This window comes from Triticum aestivum, chromosome 7B, assembly GCF_018294505.1.
Source record: "Triticum aestivum cultivar Chinese Spring chromosome 7B, IWGSC CS RefSeq v2.1, whole genome shotgun sequence".
Lineage (NCBI taxonomy): Eukaryota > Viridiplantae > Streptophyta > Magnoliopsida > Poales > Poaceae > Triticum > Triticum aestivum.
In genome coordinates, this window is record NC_057813.1 from 362,859,438 (window position 1) to 362,872,823 (window position 13,386).

A 13,386-nucleotide genomic window follows, 5' to 3' on the forward strand; every position below is an offset into this window, starting at 1 on the left:
GTGCGCTACCTCTGCAGAGTGTATTAACCTATCAGTAGCCACGCCCATGGATAAGGGCCCAGTTCATAAGTAAGTCACACCATGGATCAACTTTCATAAATAAATCTTGCACACTAAGTTATTTGCATTGCACTAGTTGAATCATGATGAGGTCAGTGAGATTGACTATTGTGGTATCACTTGTGATCCGAGAGTGATCATTGTTTGGTTACGAGGTAACCAGTTGAACCAAGTATGGTTCCGTTCGCGATCCGTCGTGATCACTGTTCGGTTGCAAGGGAACCTGTTGGTAAGAAAGAGTCCGAGTGAGTCAATGCACAAGTTTGGTTTCACTACATGAGTAGCATGTTGATGTTTGCATTCAACTTGATTAAATGTCATGATATTCTTTTTCATTATGGTTCTGTTTGTTGTGAGCTTGCAAGTACATTCAATGTACTGACCTGGAGCGTTATGCCAGATTTCAGGAAAGTCTAACTGGATCGAAATGCTGCCGTGTCTAGACCATGTCCACATCGGTGTCCCTGTGCTATGGAGTCTCGCTATGTCGTTGTTCCGCTTCCGTGTAGTTGTCGTGCTCGAGGCCCCTTTTATGTTCACTAAATAATGTACATATTGTTCAGTCGCACCGAGTGTGCCGCTTGGCCTTGCTACTTGATGTAATGTCACACTATGCTTCCGCTACTTTCAATAAAGCAGTGATTTTTGTACCAAGATGTTGTGTATTGCCAGAAGACATGATCTCTGGGTTGGCAATGCAAGGTAAACCGGTCGCTCTGAGCCGAGGTGCCACACTACACACTGTGTGATGTTCAAGTATTAACTGTTCAGTTCAATTTCACCAATATAAGCAACCTACTTTGCTACCATGCTACTCTCCACAATGAAGATATACTAGAGATGCTGCCCGTTTGCTATTTTTGGTGGATGCTAACCCTGTTGTACTTAACATGCCAATCCATGTACTTACACAGGGCCATAACGGACGATGTTGTTGTTTACCATCGAGGTTAGCTGCATCCCATGTCATACCGTATTTTACATCATTTTGTGCAATTGCAGTTTGGCTTCTAACATTTACTTGCTTCTTGTAGGTACACATGCCGGGGGCACTGATCCATGCTTCGAGCTAGAGGAAGAGCTTGCCTCTGCTGCCGTTGACTTTGGGCGAGCTCTGGCCAAGATGAAGTGCCCCAGCAACTACCTCTCAGGACTTACCAAGTATGAACCCACCAGTTCAATCTTACCAATACCAGTTGCAATTAATGGCTATGTTTTGTACGGTCGATGTCTTAAGCATCTTGTAGTAAACATGCCTAACACGTTCTAGCTATTTTCCCTACCTTTTTATAGACAACTGGGCCATTTTCTGCTCTGGCAGCACCTGCCTTGTGATGTTTAACTCTGCCAATTGCATTTTTATCAGTACCGGTTTCAATGGCATTAAGCCTGTTGCAATTAACAGTTGTATCCATTTTTAAATAGTTGTATTTCAATGGCTACAAACTTACAAAACATGAATTAGGATGGTGTTAAGCCTGTTGCAATTAACAGTTGTATCCGTTGTAATCTGTCCCTTTGCTACCGGGCTACTCTTTCGCAATGAAGATATCACTACATATACTGCCATTTTATTACCATTTGCTATTTTTGGTGGATGTTAACCCTATTGTAGTTAACATTGGCTTTCCATGTACTTACACAGGGCTACAATGGGGGATGCTGTTGTTTGCCGTCAAGGTTAGCTGCATCCCATGTCTTATACACCATCTATTCCTAAATTTAAGTATTTTTAGAGATTCCAATATAGACTATATAAGGAGCAAAATGAGTGAATCTAGATGCTAATCTAAACTATATATATAATTCTATATACATTCGTATGTAGTTCATATTGAAATCTCTAAAAATACTTGTACTTAGGAATGTAGGTAGTTGTATTTTACATCATTTGTGCAATCTCATTTAGCTTCTAACATTTACTGGTTGCTTGTAGGTACGTATATGAGTGGTACTGATCCACGCTTCGATCCCTTTTGCGTATGGGGCAATAAGATATTCATGAAAAAGCGTCAAGTGAGGAAACTAAGAAAGATTGTTCGGCAAAAGAAACGGGTGATGGGAATTAAGCTCTTTATTTACACTTTGTCCAAGACTTCAGTGAACTTTAGGATGGTAAGTAATGTGTTACCTTTTCCCCTACCCACAACAAGTTACTCTATAAGACCTCATGATCTGATATTTTTCTCTTTTCAGTGGTTTTCGAAGCTTTTTACTAATGATTACCTTGCAAACTACATGACCAGAGTGGAGGCAACTAAGGTTAAAGTATATAATTCATGCTACCATGATAACGCTCTAGAAGTCTTCCTAAAGGCGGTGAAGGATGAGCGGGCGATCGTCACAAGGGGGTGGACAAAAGTTGTTCGTGTCTATGGCATGCAGGAAGGCACATTATGGGCATTCTGCTTCTTCAACAACATCGGTAGTCCAAATGATTTACACTTGTCTCTTCAGCTTCACCGCCTGTAAATATTGTGGTTCATCATAGTTAATTGTTGTCTAATCCTGTAATTACTGAACATATTGTACTGACAATTTTATTTATGGATTCGTTGTTGAACCATTGTGCTGAGAATTTGAGTTACACGTTTCATATTTCAAAATTTCCAATTCGAATAATAAATTACAGTCAAAAAAATTGTACAGGAGCGAGTAAAATAATGTGCACACAGTTAGAAAGAAAACAACTTGTGCGATGAAAAAAGAAAACAGACGGTTCTTTGACATGAAACGTTTGCGATGCCCTTTGGACACACACACGGTTTCGTCTCATATGCGTGTGCGATTCATGGTAATACGACAGACGTTTCAAACCAGTGTGCGTGTGTGATAGGAATACCAATCGCACACAATTACGAAAATGTACACGTTGGCGTTAGTAGAGGCACCGCACACATTTTACATTCTTGAACTGTGTGCGATAATGTACCTATCACAAACATATCGGCAGACTAAATGTTGATGTCCACCTTTTTCACACGACTATAGCGGCCTAATCGTTTGGGATGTACATACGAACGGAAATGTTTTCCCTGGATTGACTGTGTGGGATGTACATACGAACGGAAACATTTTCCCTGGATTCACTGTGTGGGATGTACATAAGAACGGAAACGTACTCCTTGGATTGACTGTGTGTGATATACATACGAACGGAAATATTTTTCTAGGATTCACCGTGTGGGATGTACATACGAATGAAAACAATTGGGTTTACATGCCTCGCCCGATCGCACACGAGCCAGCTTGTGTGCCAAGAGGGCCTATCCCTGACGGTTTCTGGGTTGTGTGGGAAGGACCCCCCTATCACCCACACTCACTTGGTGACGGTTCCAAATGCCGTCGCGGAAAGGGGTTTAAAACCGTTTGTATAGCACCGACGTGTACAAGTGCACGGTCGCGAGTGCCCTAGAAGTTGGCGATGAAGCTCTTGTGTAGCTCGTCCCAGAAGGAGATTGACCCCACCAGGAGGTTTAGGAGCCAAGAACGTGCGCCATCCTTGAGGGCCATGGGGAACCAGTTCACCATGACCTTGTCGTTGTCGTTTGCCACCTTGATACTCAGCTCATAGAGATGGAGAAACTCAGCGGGGTTGAGGGTGCCGTCATAGTGTGGAGGCAGATCCGGCTTGAACTTGTTGGGTCAAACGATGCGGCGTAGCTTCGGGGCGAAGGCACGGCAGCCTGCCGCACTCACAAGCGCCGGTCGCGTGAGGGGAGCATGATCTTGGCACCCGCGTGCCATCACCTCTGGTGGCACGCGACCTTGATGCGGCAACACTAGAAACACGTGCCCATTAGCCTACGGCCGTTTCACAAACTGGCAGCTTTCTTCATCGCGCGCCGGTGCCCTGCGCGGCGGGTCGCACTAGGGTGCCTCATGCCTGGGCTCCGGGTCCACACCATGGAGAGGAGGAGGAGGCGTGTCATGAGCCACATCGCCCGCCAGGGACGGCAGAGAAAGAGGCGAACGGGACAGTGCGAGGGCCTCACCGGCAGCGTTGACGAGCTCGGTGATGCGGCCAAGCCAGCCGTCGTAGAGGTCATTGGCTAGAGGGTAGCACAGAAGCTCACACGCCATGAGCAGCGCAACCTGCGCATTTGTCGGCTCACGACAAGCATGAGAAGACGACACCCTGGTGGAGTGGGTGATGGAGTTGTGGTACGACCATCGCACCACACGGATGGTGGCAGCAACGAGTCCTGTTGTTCATGAGCAGCAGGTTTAGTGGCAGCGTTGGCCACCAGGCAAGTGGAATGGTGAGGAGCGCTGTTGCCCACGGGTACTGTCTGAGCGACGTGAGCAGCCCCACGCTCGGCATGAACATGGCGAGCGTCGGACATAGAGCGAAGGAACAGTGGCGGAGCGAACGGTGGAAGGGAAGCTTCAACATGCCCCTACCTTGCATGTAAAATGTCGGATTCAGGGCTCCATAGACCCAAGAAAGGTTCGAACTCAATCTATCCAGCCTACCAGTCCATCGCCCCTCGGCCTAGCTTGATTCACATGAACAAGGAAGAAGATGAACACAATAGTTTACCCAGGTTCGGGCCACCTTGCTGTGTAAGACCCTGCTCCTGCTTTGTGGTGGATTGGCCTCATGAGGGGACGAGGATGAACTAGTACAAGGGATGAATAATCTCGCAAGGTTCGGGGGTGAGGGAATGAGTCGACCCCTTCTACGGTGGTGGCTAACCTATACTTATAGTGGCCTTGGTCCTCTTCCCCCAAAACATAGGCGGGAAGAGATCCCACAGTGGCCAATTTGAAAGGGGACAAGTAGTACATCTTATCCTGACGAAAGGTGGTCTTCTCCTGCAAAGCTTCTAGTCGTGACAACACGGTGGGCTCGGTGATGACATCCGTCCTGCCATGCTAGTGGTCTTGGCCTTGTTGTTCTAGAATGGAAACCTTTGCCAGATACCTCGGGAACCCACGCTTATGCTTGCCTCCTTAGCATCAAAGAGGAAACTGCCTCCTCTGCACCCGCTGACGCCCTGCCTTGGTCGTCATGGCTTGCATCATTGCAACCTCAGGAGGTTGGGTACCTACATATAAATCTCCACTCCTCGGGAGGCCGCCCCCTTGGGAGGTCTTGGTTTCGTCCGCCTCGCGAGGGTCTTGTCTTGACGACCTTGTAGGTGGGCCATACCAGGCCATCCAAGGAGCCACGTCGTGGGCCGCAGGTAGGCAAGTCAGGGTGAGGGAGTCCTGGATAAGGGGGTATCCGGACAGCAGGACTGTATACATCGTCCGGACTATAGAAGCGTCAAGATACAAGACTAAAGACTTCGACTCGTGTCCGGATGGGACTCTCCTTTGCGTGGAAGACAAGCTTAGCGATCCGGATATTATCGTTCTTTCCTTGTAACCGACTCCATGTAAACCCTAGCTCTCCGGTGTCTATATAAACCAGAGAGGGTGGTCCTTAGAAGGCCGATCACAATTACAATCATACCATCATAGGCTAGCTCTTAGGGTTTAGCTACGATCTCGTGGTAGATCTACTCTTGTACTACACATATCTTCAATATTAATCAAGCAGGAAGTAGGGTTTTACCTCCATCGAGAGGGCCTGAACCTAGGTAAACATTGTGTACCTTGCTTCCTGTTACCATCAGCCTAAGACGCACAGATCGGGACCCCCTACCCGAGAACCGCTGGTTTTGACACCGACATTGGTGCCTTCATTGAGAGTTCCTCTGTGTCATTGTTGCAAAGGCTCGATGGCCCGTCTCGTTGTTAAGGACGACATCACTTCTGGGGAGCGCTGGCTGTAGGCCAGACTCTCCGGCTTGGCGGCTTCATTATGACCGCCCCGTCGGCTGCCGCACCGACGATGGCCTCTCGGGTCATCACACATAACCTTCACATCAATTCGGAGCTTGCCGAATAGATGGATCCGATAGAACTCTCCTCTCTTCACGAGCTCTTGGATCGCTTCGCCGCTTTGGGAGTCACTACGGACTATGACCGGATTGGGCTTAAACCCGACCAGAGGGACATTAGATCCCTGTCGGCCACCCATGAGATAGCGGTAGTGGAGGAATCACACGTGGGTTGTCCCTCAACTTTGAGGACGAATTATGTCCGGATCACCGAACTCAGTAAGCCGAACACCCACCCAAAGGAAGACATGACCCAGGTCCCGGACTTAGAATCGGGCGTTGGGCCGAAGGGATTAGGTATTACTCCAGATCCCGAACTGTCGGGCTCGGTACTTCTTGTGCCCCCGGGCGTCAGATCGGATCAGAATCCGAATTCAGCCAACGACACCCGCTCGGACTTAAACCGTCTCTCCTGTATCAGGCAGGAGCCCCAGGAGACGGTACACCGTTATTGGGCCAGATTTCTCCTTGCTCTTAATGAAGTCAAGGGCTGCCACAAGGAGGACGTAGTCTCTCTTTTCTGTAGAAACTGCATGAACAAAGGACTCCTTAATGCTATAAGTCGCCGTGACATAGTGCACTTTACGGACCTGGCAACCATAGTACAGAAGTACTGTGTGATGGAAAGTGCCTGGAAGACCCAAACAGAATTTTGGGATAATACGGCCCTCACGAGAACCTTTGTCCGAACTAAACGGCCGAACTCTCGTAAGTCAACCAACTCAATTCCCAAGAAACCAAAACCCGCCCCAGGGCGCGGAACCATATTGGAAGAATGGCTCAATGGGCCATGTAAGCTTCACAGCACGCCGGGTGCAACGTCGACCCATAGCCTTAGAGCATGTTGGATACTCCGGCAGGTAGCTAAGAGTGGCGAGGATCTCCTCGAGAACCATAAAGCAGAACCACATCCTGCCAAGGAACACAATACGGTATTGACAGTCTTCGAGACCTTCGCCTCAAACAATAGGTGCAAGCGAGTGCATCGAAGCTCCGCTGAAATTTGCCATGTGGCAAAAATAAATCTGTGGAACGACACTGCTATAACCTTCAATGCCAGTGACGAACCCCAATTCCAGTCCGTCCGGGCGCCGGCCGCGATGGTCCTCAGCCCAATAGTGGATGACTTTCGGCTCACTAAAGTACTCATGGACGGCGGAAGCAGATTAAACCTAATCTATGAAGAAACACTCAAGAAGATGGATATTGACAAAAGCCGCATTGAACAAAGCGGCACAACCTTCAGGGGAATTATCCCTAGTCGGGAGGCATGGTGTGCGGGAAAAATCACACTCGATGTGGTATTCGGCACCCCAGAGAATTACAGGTCCGAAGAAATCACCTTCCAAGTGGCTCCTTTCAACAGCGGATACCACACCCTTCTAGGGCGGGACGCGTTTGCAAGCTTTCAAGACATACCCCATTACGGGTACATGAAGCTTAAAATGCCCAGACCCAGTGGAATTATCACTCTAGCTAGTGATCCGGACGTCGCGCTCTGTGCCAAAAACAAAACCGTAGCACTAGCCTTGGAAGCACTATCCGAAGCCCTAGTGGCAGAAGAATTAACAACGCTGCGCGCCACCGTGGACAGGGACGACGTGATACTCGACAAGCGACCCAAGTTCACCTCATTTAAACCCGCAGATGAGATAGTCAAATTCCAAGTCCACCCAATGGACCCCACAAAGACAGCTTCCATCGGGACACAGTTGAACCCCGCTATGGACGCTACACTGCGCGACTTCTTACGCGAGAATTGGGATATCTTCGCCTGGCACCCATCGGACATGCCGGGCATCCCACGCGAATTGGCCGAACACAGCCTTAACATACTGAAGGGATACAAACCTGTTAAACAGACCCTAAGGCGATTTTCGGAGCCCAAATGGCAAGCCATGGGGGAGGAGCTAGCCAAGCTACTTGAGGCCGGATTCATCAGAGATATCAAACATCCGGATTGGCTGGCGAACTTGGTAATGGTACCAAAGAAGGACAAATCCTGGCGCCTGTGCGTCGACTTCAAAGACCTTAACAAGGCTTGCCCCAAGGATCCCTTTCCCCTCCCTCGCATCGATCAAATCATCGATGCCACAGCTAGACACGACTTGCTGTGTTTCCTCGACGCATACTCTGGATACCATCAAATAAAGATGCCAGAGTCTGACCAAGCTGCAACAGCTTTCATACTTCATATGGCCCTTTCTGCTTCAACACTATGCCTTTCGGGCTTAAGAATGCCAGAGCAACCTATCAACGCATGATTCAAACATGCCTGGAAAAGAAAATCGGAAAAACAGTGGAGGCATACGTGGACGACGTAGTCATAAAAACAAGACACGTCGAAACCCTAATAGATGACTTGAGGCTTACGTTCGACAACCTACGAACATACGACATCAAGCTGAATCCGGAGAAATGCGTTTTCGGCGTCCCCTCCGGAAAACTGCTGGGCTTCATCGTTTCCAATAGAGGAATTGAAGCTAATCCGGCAAAAATCTGAGCTTTGTCACAGTTGGCTATACCAACAGACCTCAAACATATCCAGAAACTAGCTGGATGCATGGCTGCTTTAAGCCGCTTTATCTCCAGGTTAGGAGAAAAGGCATTGCCTCTTTACCGCCTTCTTCGGAGTACCAAACAATTCGTGTGGACGGATGCAGCAGTGGCCGGACTCGATGAAATAAAGACCTTATTGGCCAGTAATCTGGTCCTAATAGCGCCAAATATCGGCGAACCTATGCTGTTGTACATAGCTGCAACAAATCAAGTTGTAAGCGCAGTACTCGTCGTCGAACGAGAGGTTGACGGATACAAATTCCCGCTACAGAAGCCGGTTTATTACGTATGGTCCTCACCCCATGCAAATCCTGATACCCACACTATCAAAAAATAGCATATGTTGTCTTCATGTCAACCCGAAAGCTATGACACTACTTTCAAGAGTGTTCGATTACGGTGGCCTCCGAAGTACCACTAAACGATATAATAAATAACCCCGATGCCACAGGCTGGATTGCTAAATGGGCCATCGAGCTCCTTCCGTTTGACATAACATACAAGCCTCGGTGGGCTATCAAGTCGCAAGTATTAGCCGACTTCGTCGCCGAATGGACGGAAGACGAACTCCCTAAAGAGTACGGCGCGTACTCTAACTAGATCATGCACTTTGACGGCTCTAAAATGCTGGCCGGATTGGGAGCAGGCGTAGTCCTAACTTCTCCCACCGAAGACACGGTCCAATACGTCCTTCAAATATTATACACAGACTCCAACAATGCAGCCGAATATGAGGCTCTGTTACACGGTCTTCGGATGGCAGTCTCTATGGGCATTCAACGCCTAGAAGTGCGCGGGGATTCAAACCTTGCAATATCACAAATAAATGGAGACTTTGATGCCAAGGATCCGAAAATGGCGGCCTATCGCAATGCCATCCTTAAAATGTCAACTCGGTTCGAGGGGCTCGAATTCCACCATGTGGCTTGAGAAAACAATCAAGCGGCAGATGTCCTTGCCCGCATCGACGCTAAACGCGACCCCATCCCACCTAACATATTCCTCGAAAGGCTGTTCAAGCCATCCGTGGTATGGGAAGGGGAGTCCGGCAATACCAGCACGGATCCGAATACATCCCCAGATTCCAAACTATCAGACATAATCAGAGGTTCTACCACCGAAATAACATCGTCAGCCCACGAAATAATGGTTGTCATCGCCCCGTGGACTGAGCCTTCCTTAGCCTACATAAATAGGCAGGAGCTCCCCGAAGACCAAAATGAAGCACGCTGCATTGTCCGACATTCTAAAGATTACAAAGTCCATGAAGGGGAACTCTATAAGAAAAGTGTCACCGGAGTGCTCCAAAGGTGCATATCCGAAGAGGAAGGGCGGCAGCTCTTGGCTGAAATCCATTCCGGACTGGGCGGGCACCACGCTGCGGCTCGAGCATTAGTCAGCAAGGCCTTCCGTACAGGTTTCTATTGGCCGACAACCCGAGCAGACGCACAGGACCTTGTCCAACACTGCGTAGGTTGCCAGCTCTTTGCCAATCAGAGTCATATGCCCCCTACCGCTCTCCAAACAATCCCCATAACTTGGCCCTTCCCGGTCTGGGGGTTGGATATGGTTGGACCCCTTAAAGGGGGAAGCCATAAGAAAAAAATACTTATTGGTCATGGTTGACAAGTTCACCAAATGGATAGAAGACAAACCAGTGAAAACGGCCGAGTCCGTACCAGTAATAGACTTTATATCCGGGGTCGTACATCGATATGGTGTCCCCCACAGCATCATCACCGGTAATGGCTCAAATTTCACGGCCGATGAGGTGAAATCTTGGTGCGGCAAAATGGGCATTAAGCTCGACTATGCTTCCGTCTACCATCCTCAAACAAATGGCCAGGTCGAACGGGCAAACGGTCTTATCATGAGCGACATCAAACCCAGACTAGTGCAATCCTTGATAGAGTCGGATACTCAGTGGGTCGAGGAGCTCGACTCCGTACCCTGGGGGCTGCGAATCATGCAGAATCGCACCACCGGATATACACCATTTTTTATGGTGTACGGCGTGGAAGCAGTACTACCTTGCGACATAATACATGATTCGCCACGCGTACGCATGTACGAAGAGAAGGAAGCCGAGTTAGATCGGCAGGATAATCTGGATGCCCTGGAGGAGGAGCGCGATGTCGCTAAGGCCCGTTCCGCATTCTATCAGCAACAGGCTCGACGATACCAAAGCAGAGAAGTGTGGGCCAAAACTTATAATATTGGCGAACTCGTTCTATGCTTACCGAAGAAGAAGAAGTACAAGCTCAAACCCAAGTGGGAAGGCCCCTTCATCATCGACAAAGTTCTCACCGGAGGAGCGTACCGCTTACGTAATGCGTCTGATAACAGACTCGAGCCGAACCCATGGAACGCAGCCAGACTCCGGAGATTCTACACCTAGCGCCGAACTCAGTGTTCGTCTCCTTAACCCTCCTTTTTCAATTATGCTCCCTCCCTTTTTCTTTCTCGATCTTTTTCTTTTCACATAGTATTTAATACAGTACGGACTACCGGATTACTCCGGCCGCACTATGTGTGTAAGCTTTACCTGGGGGCTTCCTATATGGAAGCTAAATATAAATTACTTTCAGGGCCTTTTTCCCGTCGCACATGCGTTTCTTTTTCCATGTGTGCCTTTTCTTCACCATTATATGCATCGATATGTCTTAAGACGTGGCCAAGCTGGGTTGCCTGGCTCCTGTGTTTATGCCCTATGTTCCCGTTAATTCGGCTAGGGCATAAGGGGAGCACCTCTGCGATTGTTACTGCCGGTTGAGCCGGATGTGTACCTCAGACTGGGTGAATCCGAAAGCTAGTTTCCTTAAGAGAATATTTGGTCGGTGAACAAAAGATGTCTTGTATTATAACATTAATCCCCAGAAGTTTTGTATCCTGCGCTTTGGTTCGCAGTCCGGACATGTGCCTTGACACATGCTTACCCAGGGAAAGGAACCCTTAACGGAACTATTCTCCCTGGAAGATGTTTCTTACTAACCATGTAATATAACATAACTAGTTGGGTACTTGTCTGTTCAAGCACTTATGACCACTATGCCTGGTCTCCACGCATACTCCGGTTTTGTATAACCGAGCGGGTATTCGGACACACCCCGGACTTTAGGATCCGGGGGCTAAAGCGAAAAGGTTCTCCATGACAAATGATTTTAATCCGGCTAGGAGCTACTTATGTCCATCGAATTACACAGTCACTTGGACTGATTATATTCATCCTCTATACCATCCAACAGGCTATCTAACTTACAAGCCTGTTGAGAATACTTTGCGGCTAACGCCACCTGGTCATATACCAGACTCACGGGAATTTCTTGCCCATCTGGCCCAGTCGGTCCAACTTCGGCCATATGGTTCGGGTCCAGCTTGGTGTAGCACGTCTTCACCATCGCCCATGCTTCTCTTGCACCTTGCCGGCAGGCTGATATCTTCCACAAATGGAAGCGCCGTCGTGCTCCTTGAAGCATGTCCACAAGCCCCCCCATGCCATTTGGCAGGGAGCTTGATGGCCACAGAGACCACGCAATGCCCTGCATCACCTGCCGAGCTCGCTCATGCAGTTGTGAGAGGTCCTGTAGTAAGTCACCTGCAGAAGCGGGCATCTCCTCCTCAGGGCGACCTGTCAGCATTCCTACAAACACAACTTTTTCAATATACTTCCTCGCCGAACTATGCTACAGTTCGTTTAGGCACTTACGATACACGCCGCGGCGAAGCCTTCTGTTCTCCTTCACGGAGTCTGCCAGTTGCGCACGGACGTCCTTCAGTTCCACGTCTAGCCAAACATTGGCATCTTGGAGCATATTCTTATCATGCTTCACTTGCGTAAGAATGCGCTCACCGGCCTTTAGTTGCCTCTGGAGATGCGACTCGTCATCCCCGCCGCCCTCCGGATTTACTTCGGGGTTGTCTACAGAACTTTCTGTTAAAATTGTCATACCAGCCAGTTGCCAACTGGTGCATTTTCATATAATTCAGATAAATGTTACCATATGAGGCCTTCTGGGATTCCTCTAGCTTGGCAACTGTGGCCCTAAGTTGGGTCTTGCACTCCTCTAGTTCCTAAGATAATTGCTCATTCTTATCTACAAGAACCTACGCATAAATTGATACTTAAAATTGTTGATTCAACCGTTTCAAGTCTCAGGGGCTACTACTATACGTGCTCATCAAACTTTCTTACCCGTATATCTTTGTGTAACACCCCGAATGTAACTTTCCATCTTTGTAACTCCAACTCTTGCCATTTCGGCCATGTGTTATGATATTCCCTCCATGGTTGGGTTTTGTCTTTTGTTTTGCATTCTATTCATGTCATGCATATCATATCATGTCATCATGTGCATCTCATTTGCATACGTGTTCGTCTCATGCATCCGAGCTTTTTCCCCGTTGTCCGTTTCGCAGTCCGACACTCCCACATGCATTTGGCGCACCCCTCTTGTCTCTTTTAGTGTGTGGGTGTTAAGCGTTCTCGGAATGCACCGAGCCTTTCCAAGTGGCCCTGGTATAGCACAGGTAGACCGCCTGTCAAGTTTCGTGCCATTTGGAGGTCGTTTGATACTCCAACGGTTAACCGCATCACCGCAAAGGCCTCTTTTGAGTTGCAGCCCAACACACCTCCAAAGCAGCCCAATAACCCATCTAAGTCACTTCCATGCTCTCCGTCGTCGGATCACGATCGTGTGGGCGAAAACTACACCCCATTTGGAGTCTCCTAGCTCCCTCTACCTATAAAAACACCTTCCCCTCCGAAATTCCGGATCAAATCGACCCTAACCCTAGCCCCGCTCCTCTCCCCGCCGCCGGACGTGTCCGATTCGGGCCGGACACGTCCGCCCGCCGCCCCGGACCAACCGGGAGCCGC